This window comes from Scyliorhinus canicula, chromosome 5 (genome assembly GCF_902713615.1).
Source record: "Scyliorhinus canicula chromosome 5, sScyCan1.1, whole genome shotgun sequence".
NCBI lineage: Eukaryota > Metazoa > Chordata > Chondrichthyes > Carcharhiniformes > Scyliorhinidae > Scyliorhinus > Scyliorhinus canicula.
In genome coordinates this window covers 113995712-114010948 of record NC_052150.1, presented here as the reverse complement: position 1 = coordinate 114010948, position 15237 = coordinate 113995712, and the positions used below count along the sequence as shown (strand labels likewise).

General features: G+C 45.8%; 1 long non-coding RNA gene across 1 annotated transcript; it reads right to left on the bottom strand.

Moving 5' to 3' along the window:
- Positions 1–3943: 3943 nt before the first annotated feature.
- Positions 3944–8723, bottom strand: LOC119966190. The gene is made up of 3 exons (XR_005460692.1): positions 8450–8723; positions 5885–6158; positions 3944–4459 (listed from the first exon to the last, which is right to left on the bottom strand). It is a non-coding gene; the product is annotated as an uncharacterized LOC119966190 (long non-coding RNA).
- Between the last annotated feature and the right edge of the window lie 6514 nt (positions 8724–15237).

Sequence of the window (15237 nt, the reverse complement as noted above, 5' to 3'; positions counted from 1 at the left end):
GGTTGAGCCACGTCCTTCATTTCCTGAAAGGTTGGGAAATGAGTCTCTTCTGCGATCTTCACTGCAGTAGATGGCTATGGCAAGTCTGTGTCACAACATGCAGTTGAATCTGGCTGCTCAGAAATGCCTCAGGCAGCCTCTTTATTTTTAGCTTGTTTTACGAAGTTACTCACAAGTGAAAAAAAAAAATTCAGGATATGGAAGCTGTTCATTAGCTGAAAAATACATACCAAAACATGACTAATTGGTTTAAACACTGCCGTGAAATTTGTCGCAAAGGAGTGTGAACATTCTTACAAAATATGCCTCTTCATAATTTCAGAAAAAGCTTTTGGGAAACTGATTGGAAACAAAGATGACATGGAGAAATTTCAATCCAAAGGATCACAGGGATGATTAATGATTTTGGACAATAATATGAAGTCAGTGATAGCAATCTAGCAGCCCAGTTTCATTTCCACTGCCTTCAATTATCCTCTCAATTTGTTTGAAAAATATGTCCAAACCTCTGATCTGGTCCCAGTAAACAGCAATTTAATGTATATTATTCCATACAATTTGGAAACGTATTTCTTTAAATAATAATACAAATAGATCATATTCAGATAAAACTCCAGATAAAAATAACCATTTTCTAAATGACTGAAATATTGTACTTTATTTATATTCATTTTGCTCTTCAATCTCAATAAAATGAGCAGAAAACATTCAACACAAACCACATCTGAAATTCAAAAGCGAGTCACTGCCTTTTGATGAAATTTGATAATGATTTTACAAAATTGAGTGAGTTGAGATAGATAGATCTCAGATACAAGAGATAGATGATTGGGAATTATTTTATATTTAAATGTTCAGGACAATTCTACTATTCAGTGACTGCATTTAGGAAACTGTAGAAAGGCAATATGGAACATTAGCTGCTGCAGAACATGAAATTTCCAGAGATCCTCTTGCTGCAAGTGCATCTCGATGTCACCCCGCTACTGTTGTTTGGACCAGGAATTTTGTTTCAAGATTGAGGGAAGGCACATTGAATCAGTGCAACATTTGTGTCAGATCAGGTATGATTTTTTGGAGTCATTTGTGTTTCTTACCCAACACCCTTTTGGGATGAATATTGTAGATTACATATATGACAATGGCCACAATTTGGTGGACGCGTTTGACGGGGTGTATCTCGGTGGCTGCAGTGTCAAGAATCACCCCACTATTCAATGGCAATTTATTGTTTTATCTGTCCTCAGGGAGCTTCTTACTACCGAGTCTACACTCAGAAAGGTTTCCTACTGGCAAGCTGATCTTGCCACCAAGCACGGCTGCTTGCAGATCGGGTACCATTTTGAACGGCAGCCCTGATCTTTCCCACCGCTCCCTTTCAGGCCCCCATCCCTTTATTGGTCCTCCCTTTACTCCCCAATGTAAATTTTTCATGGCCCCTGGGAACGCCCCTCACCCCTCTTCCAAGGCCCCCTGGGCTTGAAACCGGATAGTGCCGGCCTGGCACCCAAGCACCCTGGCACTTCCACTGGCACAATGGCAGTGCCACCCGAGCACTCTGGAAGTGCCAGTCTGTCACCCAGGGGGCACTGGCAGGGTGCCAGGTGGCACTGCCATGGAGCCAGGCTGGCAGTGCCAAGGTGCTCGGTGACAGGAGGAATGCCAGGGTACTGCCCTGCCCTGTCCTAGGCCACCCGGGGTCTCTAATGGCCTACGAGACCCTGAGGTGACATTACATCTGGTCCACGTGTGCAGACGAGTACTAACCAGTGCCCTGGTGAGGTCTCGGAGGCATGGCCATTAGCTCCCAGGCGCCAGGTGAATCTGGTGTCCGCGTATTTAACTTGGCCGAATGGATCATTTAAATATGCAGATTTGGATCTCGCCCAGTGAAGGCGAGACCTAGATCATGCTGGGTGGAGCAAGTTAGATGAATCGCGATCAGCCCAGCCCACATCCCGATTTGGGGCCCATGCATGATCTGCCGTTGTGCCCAGATCCGGGCCGAGTGCAACGCGGTTGCTGAATCATTCTCTAGAGCTTCTCTTCGAACTCCATTTTTGTACTTATGAGTTCTTAGATAGGCATTGAATCTTAACTCCCAAAATTAATGTGTTGGGGTCAGATTAGATTCAAAAAGTCTGAAGCAGGGACTAACCCACCCTGATCCCATCCATTACCAGTTCACACATAGGCAGGATGAGTGGTCAGCGACCAATATGTTTCGGTGGGGTGTGTACTGGACGTTTAAACATTATAATAAGGCTGCAAGACTTTATTTTAATTGTCATTCTATTTTTAACTCATGTTGACCAGGTTTCCCAGAACTTGTCAAACCAACAAGTGAAAGTATGTGAAAAGGACTGAATCCATGCGGTAAGAACTTTTACAGCATTGCTTGTGGGCTCGAAGGAGCGGGTGTATTTTCACGAGACCCAGCAGGCTACACAATGAATCCCCCTCCCCACCATGATGTTCCTGCAACCTCGCCCCCAGAATTAGACACACACATCACTTAACCATCGCCCCTCCCACCATTGGACCTGCTCTCCCCCACCTTCATCTCATCCCTCAGCCACCATAGGAACATTCCTGCACTATAGGAACCTTCCTGGCTTCTTCTAACCGTGTTGGATTGACCCTACAATCAGGACCTTGCCGGTCAAGTAGGGATTCTGGTGCAATTGTGTCTTCCCCCACCCTCCCTCAAGATCTCTTCCAACCCCCATTAAAACTACTGCTAATCCTGATTGTGACCTTTTTCAGTAACTTCCCTTCAAACAGGTCTCCAAACTGCCAATCAGGATGCTTAGAGGCAGGAAATTGATGGGGGAAAAGAATCAAAGCAACCTATTCTTCTGGGTTTCTTGCAACAGCAACAGCAGTCTCTGGACATCTCAACTCCACCACCATCACCCCTCCCCACCCAACTCCCTCCATGGATACAACTCCAGGCTACAATCCAGTGCAGGGTATGACATGTAAAAAAATGCCCGTGACATTACTTACTTTTTTTAAAAAGTCATTCATGGGATGTGGGCGTCACCAGCCAGGCCAGCATTTATTGCCCAACCCTGAGGAGCATTTAAAAGTCAACCACATTGCTGTGGGTCAGGAGTCACATGTCGGCCAGACCAGATATCCTTCCCTGAAGGACATTAGTGGACCAGATGGGGTTTTACAACAATCCACAATGGTTTCATGGTGGTCATTAGACTTTTAATTCCAAAGTTTTATTGAATTCAAATTCCATCATCTGCCCTGGTGGGATATCCAGTGACAAAACCAGTTTGCCACTGCCTCCCCACAACTGTAAGCCTTTGTTCAACAATGAGGAGGATGTGATAGCATGTGAGAAAGAACTTGCTATTATTCCAAATGTAGGAGAGTAATAGCATTTGATCATCCTTTCTTATAAGCTTTGATAAATTATTCTGGTTGTCCTGTTGTTATGGGCCAGGGTTTAGAGAACCCCAAAGTGTATCATGGAGTTTACCTGACCCACAACTTTTAATAGATTGTGGTATGGGGAGCAAACGGCCCACTCTACAGGAGTGGTGCAGCAGAAATGGAAAAGTATTTTTTAAAGCAAAACAATATTTATTCTATGAACTCAAGTTAACCTTTTTAAAACATACAGTGAACATCTCAGCAACCATTATTTCAAATACAACCCTCAAAGAATACAACACTAAGTAATCCTTTAAGCTTTCCTTTTAACATCCGTACGACTTAAAACACCTTTTACCAGAAGCACATCAGGTTAAAGTCACTACTGTTATTGGTTTTAAATCATCAGGATCGATTTACAGTCTTTAGATTACAGAGAGAGATTCATACACCTTCTGGCTGTGACTGCAGCTATCCAGCTCTGAAAACAAAACTAAAACACACCCAGCAGCCTGCTCAAAAATGAAAGTAAAAAGTTGACAGACAGCCCAGCTCCACCCACACTCTGACATCACTGCAGTAATAAACACTCATTTCTTAAAAGTGCTCTCACTACAGATATTTATATACACACCCATTCATGATCACCCATTTCTTAAAGGTACTCTCATATGACACTGTTAACCCCTCAAAATTGAACTTCAGCAGAACAGAAGTATCTTCTTTTACCTGTTCATCTATTCCCTGTGGAAAACTGTTGTAAACAGGCACATATCAGGGTCAATTAAAGGTTAATTGCTGTTGCTTAAGCCACTTTATCTGTCGAAGAAGTGGCTTTGAAGCAGCAATCCACATCTTCAACTGTTTGTCAATCTCGGGTTCCTCTTTTACGCAGAGGCCCCAAATTCACAAGCTTACCAGCAAATTACTGCACATGGAAGCAACAAGAAAACACCAGTTTTCTTCCTCCTTTGAAGTAAGTGTTAAAGCATGTTAAAGTTGCGAGTTGTTTCTGGTTTCGGAATATGGTGGTGGATCCAATGAGGTGTGAACTTTTCAACGGGGAGACCTTTTTGAATGTGACAAAGGTGAAAACATTGAGGTTGTTCAGATGTGTCAAATACATATTATGAAATGCACAGATTATAGTTAATTATATTTAAATCTTCAAAATATAAATACTGTCACTTTTTATAATGGCAAAGCATGTAAGAAAATAGAAAGCACAACGACTTATTTTTGCGATTAAGCCTAAACCTTGAATAAACTGTTTCACTTTATTATCAAAAATGACTTTATTTGTCTGAAACCATTGGTTTAGTATTAAAAGGCTGAGCAACAGCATTTAAATTACGAAAAACAGCAGTTTCTGCTGATGGCTGAACATTTGCATAACTATCTGACAAAAATCAAAGCCATTAAAAACAGTGTCAGGCTGAAGAACTTATCGAAGACAATTACATTGAAGGAATGTGAATGACCACATCTCCTGACTCATTCACAAAACATCCACACAGCACTTGTGTGGAGCCAGCATTGTGATCATCATAGAATTGTCATAGAATTTGCAGTGCAGAAGGAGGCCATTCAGCCCATCGAGTCTGCACTGGCCCTTGGAACGAGCACCCTACTTAAGCCCCATGCCTCCACCATATCCCCTTTATCCCCGTAACCCCACCTATCCTTTTTAGACACAAAGGGCAATTTTGGAATGGTCAATCCACCTAACCTGCACATCTTTGGACTGTGGGAGGAAACCGGAGCACCCGGAGGAAACCCACGCACACACGGGGATAACGTGCAGACTCCGCACAGACAGTGACTCAAGCTGGGATGCAATCACTTGGGAAAATGGACATGGCTAAACCATGAGGGGGAGAGGGAGAGATCGAGAGAGATCTTAAAATTATACTGTCACAGAATTCAGAAAGATCTCCTTGGCCCAGCCTGAAATCATCCAAAACCTCAATCCAATTAACTGAATCCACATAGAACTGACTTCCTTTGGACAGTTTAAAAATGCTTGGTCTACCTGACCTCTTTGTAACTTACTTGTCCATGTGTGAACTCTTGAATGTATGCGTGTGTGAGTTGGAACATTTTTAAAATTATTTTTATTCACACCAAGTGTTCAGTACAATAAACACTATCTTCTCTCCTTGTAAAACGTTACAGGAAAACCTGTATGTGTGTGTCGTTTACAGTCACAGCACTTAAACGTTCACTGAATTGGAAAAAGCACCTAAAAAACCTGTTGCGGCCATTTGAGGAATGTGTAAAGGGGAGCCACTTTATCCCTTCTCACCTGGTCGGAACACTGCCACAAATTCCTCCTTACTTATTTGATCTTTTCCCCAGTGAAACAGCTGCTTTTCACTGGTGACAAGCAATGCATCTAACAAACTAATTATAGCTATTGGTGCTGACATCCAACACAAGTCATTTTTGTCCTATTGATGATGAAAGTACCAGCTCTTCACTTAGATAGCAGTACCTGCTCAGATGAGTCAAGTTCTTCTTGATCTATTCTTCTTAGGTTGTCTCTAAGGTCCCCTTCGGTCAGGATCGAGAATGATTTGTTTTCACTCTAGTTAAATGGGTTTTGAGACAGCTGATAAGTCCAATGTGCGATCTAATCAATCTCTTGCTCTATTATGAACCTGCTCTTTGAAGTATATTGGTTCATATACATGCGTCGGAAGGCTAGCCATCATTCAGAAAGCTTGGGTAATTTCAGGAATCTTTCTCATCTGGATTGCAACGAGGACCTATTCGATTGACAAAAGAGGAATACGATAACAAAAATCCCAACCATGATGCAAGAATTAACGTTGCGAGGATGTATTTGCTCCACGTCTACAGCATAAAGTGAATCACCAATCAACTTTTCACCACCTGTTTTTATTTTCTATTCACTTGGAAAATATCGCCAAGATTTTTATTTTCAAACCAAGTAAAAGTGTCAGTGAGACTAGGAAATGAGTATCCAAAAACACTTTGATCTATCGTTCTGTAAACTTCAGCGGAAAGATTAAACGTGGTGAAAAATCAGCTACTCATTTGCTATGAGCTTGTTTCACACTGGTGGCAGAGATCAATTACGCCCACAAATATTGTTCTTTGCTTTATCTGTGGTCAGATGTCATTGCAAAGATGAAACACATATCGTACATGCATTAGTCATATTGTTTGCAGCTTACCGTAAGATCAGTTGTAACAAAGCTGATTGCTAATTTTCCTCTTCATTTTTAAAATGGGTATAATTAGATTTGGAGACTGACACAAGACTAAGTTTTGGGGTCTGTTAAGCCCATCTTTCACAGTAAAGTAAATGAGCATCAATAGGTAAATTTAGTGAAGGTAATTTTCTGAATTCAGAAATCAGGACATAGTTTTTTTACTTTTATGTTTGGCTTTTAGCATTTGTCAGTGAGCTGCTTTGGCTTTTGCGTAACTCACTGATTGGAGGGTGTGACAGTCCAACCACCATAAGTAAGTTAAGGGGAGGGGGTGTAGTGGCGGGGAGGTGACAAGCCAGGGGAAGGTTGTACATCTAGTGGGATGAGTGTAGCAGGTGTGGTGGGGAGGATGGGGATTGGTAGGCGGGAGGTGGCGGTCAATTATTAATGCTCCTCTAGACTTTAGAATTTATTTACAAACCTTTCTCTTTACTTTCTTCCAGCTCGTTGGTTAAGCCACTCATCTTAAAATACGAATGGGTATAATACGCACCATGCTCTCTGTCCAATGATACCTCAAAACTTTATTGAAGTCCTATTTAAATTATTTGACCCTGTTTGCCAACTGATACTTCTGCCAGTTTCCAGAAAGCAACCAGGGCACTCTTTTCAGGACCCCCACTGAAAGCGTGAAGAACTGAAACTCAACAAGGACAGATGGGGAAATGATGTGCTGCTGCCCCATCCGTGCCCTGTCAAAGAAATGAAAATTAGCCAGGGGAAAGTTGCAGTGCAGAAACATGCCTTTTCGCCTTATCTTAATAATTCTGCAAAAGCATTCAGTTTCACTACATTTAAGACTTCTATCCACTATTTCCCCTCCTTTCTTGAATAAAGGGGCAGTCCTTCCAAGATTTACTTCCTTTACGTCAACATTTTCACCATTGTTGTTGATTCTTTTATTCATCAATGCATATAAATATCAAATATAACATGCCAAGCACCAGAAAGGTAAGGCAGAATAAACATTTGTCATACAAGCACATGTTGCAAGTAAATATGGAAGAAACTATGTCCAACATTTTAATAGCTCAACATTGTAAGAAATAAAGCAATAAGAGAAAGTTATCTAAGTACATTCTTACCATAATGTCAGCAGTTTAAAGTATGCTTTTTTTTTGTATAGGACATTTAGGAAATTACCTGCTTACAATTAGAGAATGCATGTGGTGGACCATGTGGAAAGCAAAGGTACTTAAGAGGACCTCAATCTTTAATTTAGAACTAGAGAACCAATTACGGCACAGAAAGAGGACATTCAGCCCACCTTATCTGCACTTAATAGTTACAGCCCCCTCAGAGGCCATGGACTATGCTCCATCAGATTTCTCACATTTACCTCTAAGTGTGAACACCCCAGTAATTGAGGACACTGTTTCCCCTGAACAAGGTGGAGCCTCACAGTCTATAAACCCAAACCTGGATGCAAGTTGGGAGGTTGCCCCTTCGGGGTTGGAATTGTTCGTTTAGTGTCTTGTGTATACCTGAATCAACCTGAGTTTATTTCTATCCTATCGTCCGTTCCTGTGTCTCTTCCATTGGGTTCTATACTGGTGATGAGGATGAAGTGGAGCTGCCACAGCCACTGTGCATTATTTTGCTGAACCACTTTGTCCAGGCCCAGAGAGACCTCTACTCCAACCAGAGAGATGCCATGCATCGGGAAGCTTGAATAGTTTGATGCCAGTACTGTTGAATGGATCTAGTACGTGGAGTGGGTAGAGTATTTTTTTCCAGTCTAATGGTATTGTTGGGGACAAACCGTTATACTACCGACAGTCGGAGGGCCAACCCATGCACTAATAAAAAGCCTCACCCACCCGAACAGGCCAGACTCCAAGTCCTTTGGCTCATTGGTGGCCCTGGTCAAGGCGCATCTGAATCCGCAGCTCCCGATGATGGTTCCGTTTCCACACAGCTCTGCCTTGGAGGCACAAGTGAAATTCAATGGTGACTTTTTGGCATGCTTGCTGCCTCTTGTGTGTTTGAGGCCACACTTTTTTTTCATTTTGGGATGTGGGTGTCGCTGGCTGGGCCAGCATTTGTTGCCCATCCCTAATTGCCCTTGAACTGAGTGGTTTGCGAGACTATTTCAGCGGAGTGGGGGGGGGGGGGGGCAGTTAAGAGTCAAACGCATCTCTGTGTGGGTCTGGAGTCACATGTAGGTCAGGTGACAGATTTCCTTCCCGAAAGGACATCAGTGAACCAGGGTTTTTAACCACAATCGGCAATGGTTTCATGGTCACCATTAGACTTTTAATTCCAGATTTTTAATGAATTCAAATTTCACCATCTGCCATGGCGGGATTTGAATCCGGAATCCCAGAGCATTACCCTGGGTGTCTGGATTACTAGCCCTGTGACAATACCACTATGTCACCGCCTCCCACACTGAATGAATCGCTGAGGAACCATTGCATTTGTGGGCTTTACGACACAGACGCCCAGTGCAAACCGCTAACAGACACTCACCTGATTCTCCAATGAGTGCTCGACATCGCAATTTCCCAGGAAAGTGCAGAGCTCGGGGTTCAAAAGCTTCAGGGCCTGGTGGTCCTAAACCTCGGCTGTTGGAGCAACCACCAATCGGCCGCGACTGGATCCACAAGGCCATAAGACATTGGAGCAGAATTAGGCCACTTGGTTCACCGAGTCTGTTCCGCCATTCAATCAGGGCTGATATTTTTCTCACCCCTATACTCCTGCCTTCTCCCCATAACCTCTGATTCCCTTATTAATCATGAACCTTTCTATCTCTGTCTTAAAGAGACTCAGTGATTTGGCCTCCACAGCCTTTTACGGCAAAGAGTTCCACAGATTCACCACCCTCTGGCTGAAGAAATTCCTCCTAGTCTCTGTTTTAAAGGATTGTCCCTTTAGTCTGAGATTGTGTCCTCTGGTTCTAGTTTTTCTTACAAGTGGAAACATCCTCTCAACGTCCACTCTATCCAGGCCTCGCAGTATCCTCTGAGGTTCAATAAGATCCCCCCTCATCCAACGAGTATAGACCCAGAGTCCTTAACCATTCCTCATCCGACAAGCTCTTCATTCCAGGGATCATTCTTCTGAACTTCCCCTGGACCCTTTCCAAGGCCAGCACACCCAAGGGATGCTAGCCTCAAGAAGTCGGGTCCTGTTGCAATGACTCACCCGGGAGCGATCGGGGCGATTCCCCTGAGCCGGAACACCAAATTAGCGGCCACAGGAAGCAGGCCGTGTGCCGCAACCAGGACCGGGACCCCAGGCGGGCCTGTAATGTCGCTGTTCACCACTAATACCTGAGGCATCACCGCCCCCAAGAGGCCAGCATATTATGTCGAAGTCCAGGAAGACGCATACCAGCAGTTACATTGCATTATAGATTCCAGGGTCACACCAGTCTGAATAGCACTGAAGATCAATGGACACACCATTGAAATGGGGATCAACACTGGAGAAGCGGTCTCGGTCATCAGCTGCCGAAAGTCTACCACGATCTAACCCTGTCTCGAGACATTGACCCTTTGAGACACGAATGCCAAGTTGGCTATGTATACGGGGGACCCTTGGCCATTGAAGGCACCACACAAGTAACCGTGATGTATGAGCACCAGTCAGCATCCATACGCTTGGTGGTATAGGACCCGGTTTATTGGGCTGCGACTGGCTACGCCATTTAAAGTTGAATTGGCAGCATGTTTGCCAAATGTAACCCATCGCCCAGATGTTGTGCTGGGGTTTTCACCGAAGGTCTCGACCCCATAAAAGGCGCAGTGGCAAAAATAATGGTTGATGAACAAGCGTGACCCCGCGACTTTTGCAACCGTCCGGTACCATACGCACTACACCCCAAAGCCGATGCGGAGTTGGATTGCCTGAGCATCATCCACCCCGTCCACTTCGCTGACTGGGCTGCGCCAGTGGTCCCAGCATTAAAATCCGATGGATCCATCCGTCTATGTGGCAAATACAAGATGGTGGTGAACCGGATTTCTCGTCTTGACCGTTATCAGGTCCCATGCATCAAGGACCTGTATGCCAAGCTCAGTGGCGGCAAGCCATTCAAAAAACACAACATGAGCCACGTGTTTTTGCAGCTGGTCCTTGATCCAGGCTCCCAGAAATCCGTCACTAGCAACACCCACAAAGGGTTGTACGAATACACACGGTTACCGTTTGGAGTTTCATTGGCCTGTGCAAATTTCCAGTGAGTGATGGAGGACATCCTACGGGGCCTACCAGGTGACCCTATGCCTGGATGATGTTCTCATCACCGGGACATCAGACAACGAGCACTTGGACAAGCTCGCGGAAGTCCACCGACAATTTGAATGGGCTGGCGTCCGCATCTGCAGCGAGAAGTGTATTTGTAACGCCCCAAGGTCACCTCTTTGGGGTATCAGGTGGACAGGCACCACCTACACGGTGCAAGACAAGGTGCAGCTATTGGACAAGCTCCTGTCCCTCAAGGTCAGACCGAGCTCCACTCTTTTTTGGGCTCATCAATTATCACAGAAAATCCACCTCCAAATTTGCCACGCTCCGCCAATTGTTGAAGAAAGTCCACCAGTGGGAATGGGTTCCCCCCGCACCAGAAGGCGTTCCAGGAGGGTAAGCGACACTTGTCCCCGGGAAGATTCTCATGCACTTCGACCCTGCGAAACCACTTCTCCTCAGTGTGATACTTGCCCCTATGGCTTGGGGGCCATTCTCACACACCGGATGCCCAATGGATCACAGCGGCTGATTGCCTTCATGTCTCGCACACTTGTCAACACTGAGCGTAAGTATGCTCTAATCAAGAAGGAAGGCCTGGTTGTTGTGTTTGGAGTGCAGGAGTTTCACCAATATGTCTACAACCACGTGTTCACAGTTTACATGGACCACAAACCACTGCTCAGACTGTTGAAGGAGGATCATGTAATTCCCCTGATCTCAACCGCCAGTATCCAGCAGCGAATGTTAATCTTGGTAGTTGGTAGTATACATTGGAACACCGCCCAGGCTCATGAATACTGCAAGCTGACGCAATGAGCTGCCTGTCCTTCACCTTGAGGCTGCCTGCACCTGCCTCAGCTGCAGAAGTCATAGAAGCTCTCAACTTCATGGACTTCTGACCAGTCATGACCACTTGTATTAGGGAGTGGACCCAGACAGTTATCCCAGGACTGAACATAGTTCAGTACAGGGCCCAAAATAGAACCTTGCCCGACGACCTGCAGGATGATACGGCAATGCTCCCGGAGCTTAGCATGGAGAATGGTGTCTTGTTATGGGAGATGCAGGTGGTCATCCCTGAACGCAGACACGCACCATTGCTGCAGGACCTGCATAATGAACACCCAGGGATGTCCAAAATTATGCTTGCCTGCAGCTGTGTTTTGTGGCCCGGGTTAGATTTGGACATCGATAAGGTGGCCCAGCACTGCGACCCTTTCCAGGAGAAGCTGAAGGCCCTACCTGCTGCTCCAATTCACCCTTTCGAAAGGCCTGGGAAGTCGTCCCACATCCACATCGACTTCGCTGGCCCTTTCCTGGGGGTAATGTTCTTCATCATGGTGGACACGCACATGAACTAGCTCAATTTCTACAAGATGCAGCCATAACCATGACCGTGCACTGGTTCAGGTACATGTGCAGCACACATTGCATTCCCGAAGTGTCGGTGTCTAATCTCAATGCAGCTTCACCAGCATGGAATTCAAGACGTTTGTGGCCTTGAACAGCATCTGCCATGTGCAGACTGTCCCCTATCACCCATCCTCGAATAGGATGGCCTAACGGGCACTCTAAACCTTCAAGCTGGTCATGAAGAAGCTGACCATCGGATCCTGGGAGACACGGCTGGGCCGGTTTCTTTTCAGCTACCGGACAACCGCGGGAATGGCACCGGCAGAGTTGCTGATGGGATGATGACTCAGGACATGCCTCGGCCTCATCATTCCGGAGATCGATGCATGGACCCGCCACAGACAACACCATTCAGACACAGATGCTGGTCGATGCATGTTGCTGCGCATCATCAAACCCGGGGATGCCGTTTACGTCCGAAATTTCGGTGCTGCCGGCGAATGGATCCTGGGCATGGTGTTCAGGGCAACTGATCCAGTTTCCTATTTAGTCCAAATACAAGGAAAAGAAGCCAGCCTCCACTTGGACCACAGCCGCAGCTGCATGCAGAAACCACCGGAGCGAGCTCAGGACGCACCGCTCTTGGACCTCCCGTCTGTCGCTGCCTAGATCGCCACCTGGAGGGTTGCCTAGATCACCGCCCCGTTCACCGTCACCTCCGCCCGTCATGGCCCAGGAGGCTGAGATGCCTGGTGCCTCTTCGGGATACTCGGACACTGACTCTGACATGGACATTGGCCCACCATCCTCTGTTCCGGCGCCATTGTCAGCCACGCCACTCCCGCCTCGCCACTCTGCATGAAAACAGCAATTGCAAGTGAGATACACACCACCCAGTCCTGCTCCATCATGCCGGGCCTCCGCCTCAGCCAATAGATGTGAACGTCTCTCCGGACTTATAGGGGGAGAGGCCTTACCACCCCTTCGTGGGCCACGGACTATGGTCCATCATTTACCTCAGAATATGAACTTCTCTGATATTGTGGGTGGGTTTTCTCCTTGACAAGGGGGAGCCTCACAGTATATAAACCCTGGACTGTGTACAAGTCAAGGAGAGTGGCCTTTTGGGAAGAAACTTTGTCAGCTTTGTGTTTTGTGTATCCCTGAATAAACCTTAGTTCATTTCTATCCTCCCATGCGTTCCTGTATCTCTTCACTTTGATGCTACAGGAATAAAATGTGAAGAAAAACAAAACTAGCTGCTCATTTTAATCCCACTTTTCAGTGCCTGGTCCATAATGTGGTGAGTTACAGTGCTTCAGGTGCAGATCCAGGTACTTTTTAATTGAGTTGAGCATTTCAGCCTCAACTATCAATTGGGGCAGTGAATTTCAGATGCCCACCACCCTCTGATTGTATTTTTAAAATCTCATCTCCCCTCTCAACATTTTGCCAATCACCTTAGATCTATGACTTCTGGTAATTGATCCCTCAGCTCGAGGAAACAGGTCTTCCTGTCTACCTTATCCATGCCCCTCACAGTTTTGTACATCTCAGCCTTTCCTATTCTAAGGAAAACAACCCTAGCCTGTCCAGTCTTTCCTCATAGCTGTAACTTAAGTCCTGGCAACATTCTTGTAAATCTCCTCTGCATTTCCTCGAGATCAATTATGTCCTTCCTGTAATATGATGACCAGAACTGTACCAAAATTCCAGCTGTGGCCTAACCAGCGTTTTATACAGTTTCTACATTACATTCCTGCTTTTGTATTCAATACCTCGCATGTTTGCACTGTGTAGCGTGTTCCTGATGCTGTGTAATTGTACAGCATTGTCACTAATCTATGTCCTTTCAGTGTCTGTAATTACCTTACGCTTTTATGCTAAAATTAGAATTGAATTATCGGCAGCAGAGCCATACAGATCCCCAGACATTTTGAAGAGGGTCCTTTGATATAATTGACTGAATGAGTGAATGGAAGAAATGGCACAGGTTGGGGAATGGGGAAGAATAAAGGATGCAACAAAGACTTTGTTAAACTCATCTCTAATACCATAATGTTTAAGTCATGTCCTATGTGACACAATAAAATGAAAGCAGTGCTGAAGCAAGCCAAAAAACATAAGAAATAGGGCAGGAATAGACGATATTCAAACTTCCTTTGCCATTGAATATGATCGTGGCTGATCTTGTACATCAACTTCATTGTTTTTCCCTGATCCCTTGATTCCTTTAATGTCTAAGAATCTATCAATCTCAGCCTCAATTATATTCAATGATTGAGTGTCGACAGCTTCTGGGATAGAGAATTTCAAGATTCACACCCACTGACTGAAGAATTTTCTCCCAATCTATGTTCTAAATGATCAGTCCCTTATCGTGAGACTATGCCCCTTTCTCTAGACTCTTCAGCGAAGGAAACAAACCTCTCAGCATCTCCCCTGTAAAGCCTTTTAAGAATTATATATGGTTCAATTAGATCCCCTATCATTTTCTGAATTCCAGAACGTAAGGCCCACTTTACTCAATCTCCCCTCATTACTCATCCCAGTAATCAACATAGTGAACCTTTACTTCACTCCCTGTCAGGCAAGTATATCGGGCGAAATTCTCCCAAAACGGGAGAAATCGTCAAACTGCCGTAAAACCCGGGCGGGTTTTACGGCATCGCGCCCCTTCCCGACGGGGGACCGATTCTGGTCCCCCGTCGGGGCTAGCAGCCCGACGTCGGAGGCCCCGACAAGTCGGGCTTAACGAAAATCGTTAAGCCCGCTTGTCGGACTTAGCGCCGGCTGACGCGTCATATGACGTCAGCCGCGCATGCGCAGGTGGGAAGACCCCACCCGCGCATGCGCGGGTGACGTCATCGCGTTTTTTGCGCGAAACCCGCGCATGCGCGGTCCGGGTTGCCCCTCAGCCGCCCCGCGTATTGATACTGCGGGGCGGCGGAAGGACAAATAGTGCGCGGGCATCGGGCCCGCTGCCCGCGATCGGTGGGCACCGATCGCGGGCCCATGGCACCCTTGGCACGGCCGTGGTACTGCCGTGCCAATCGGT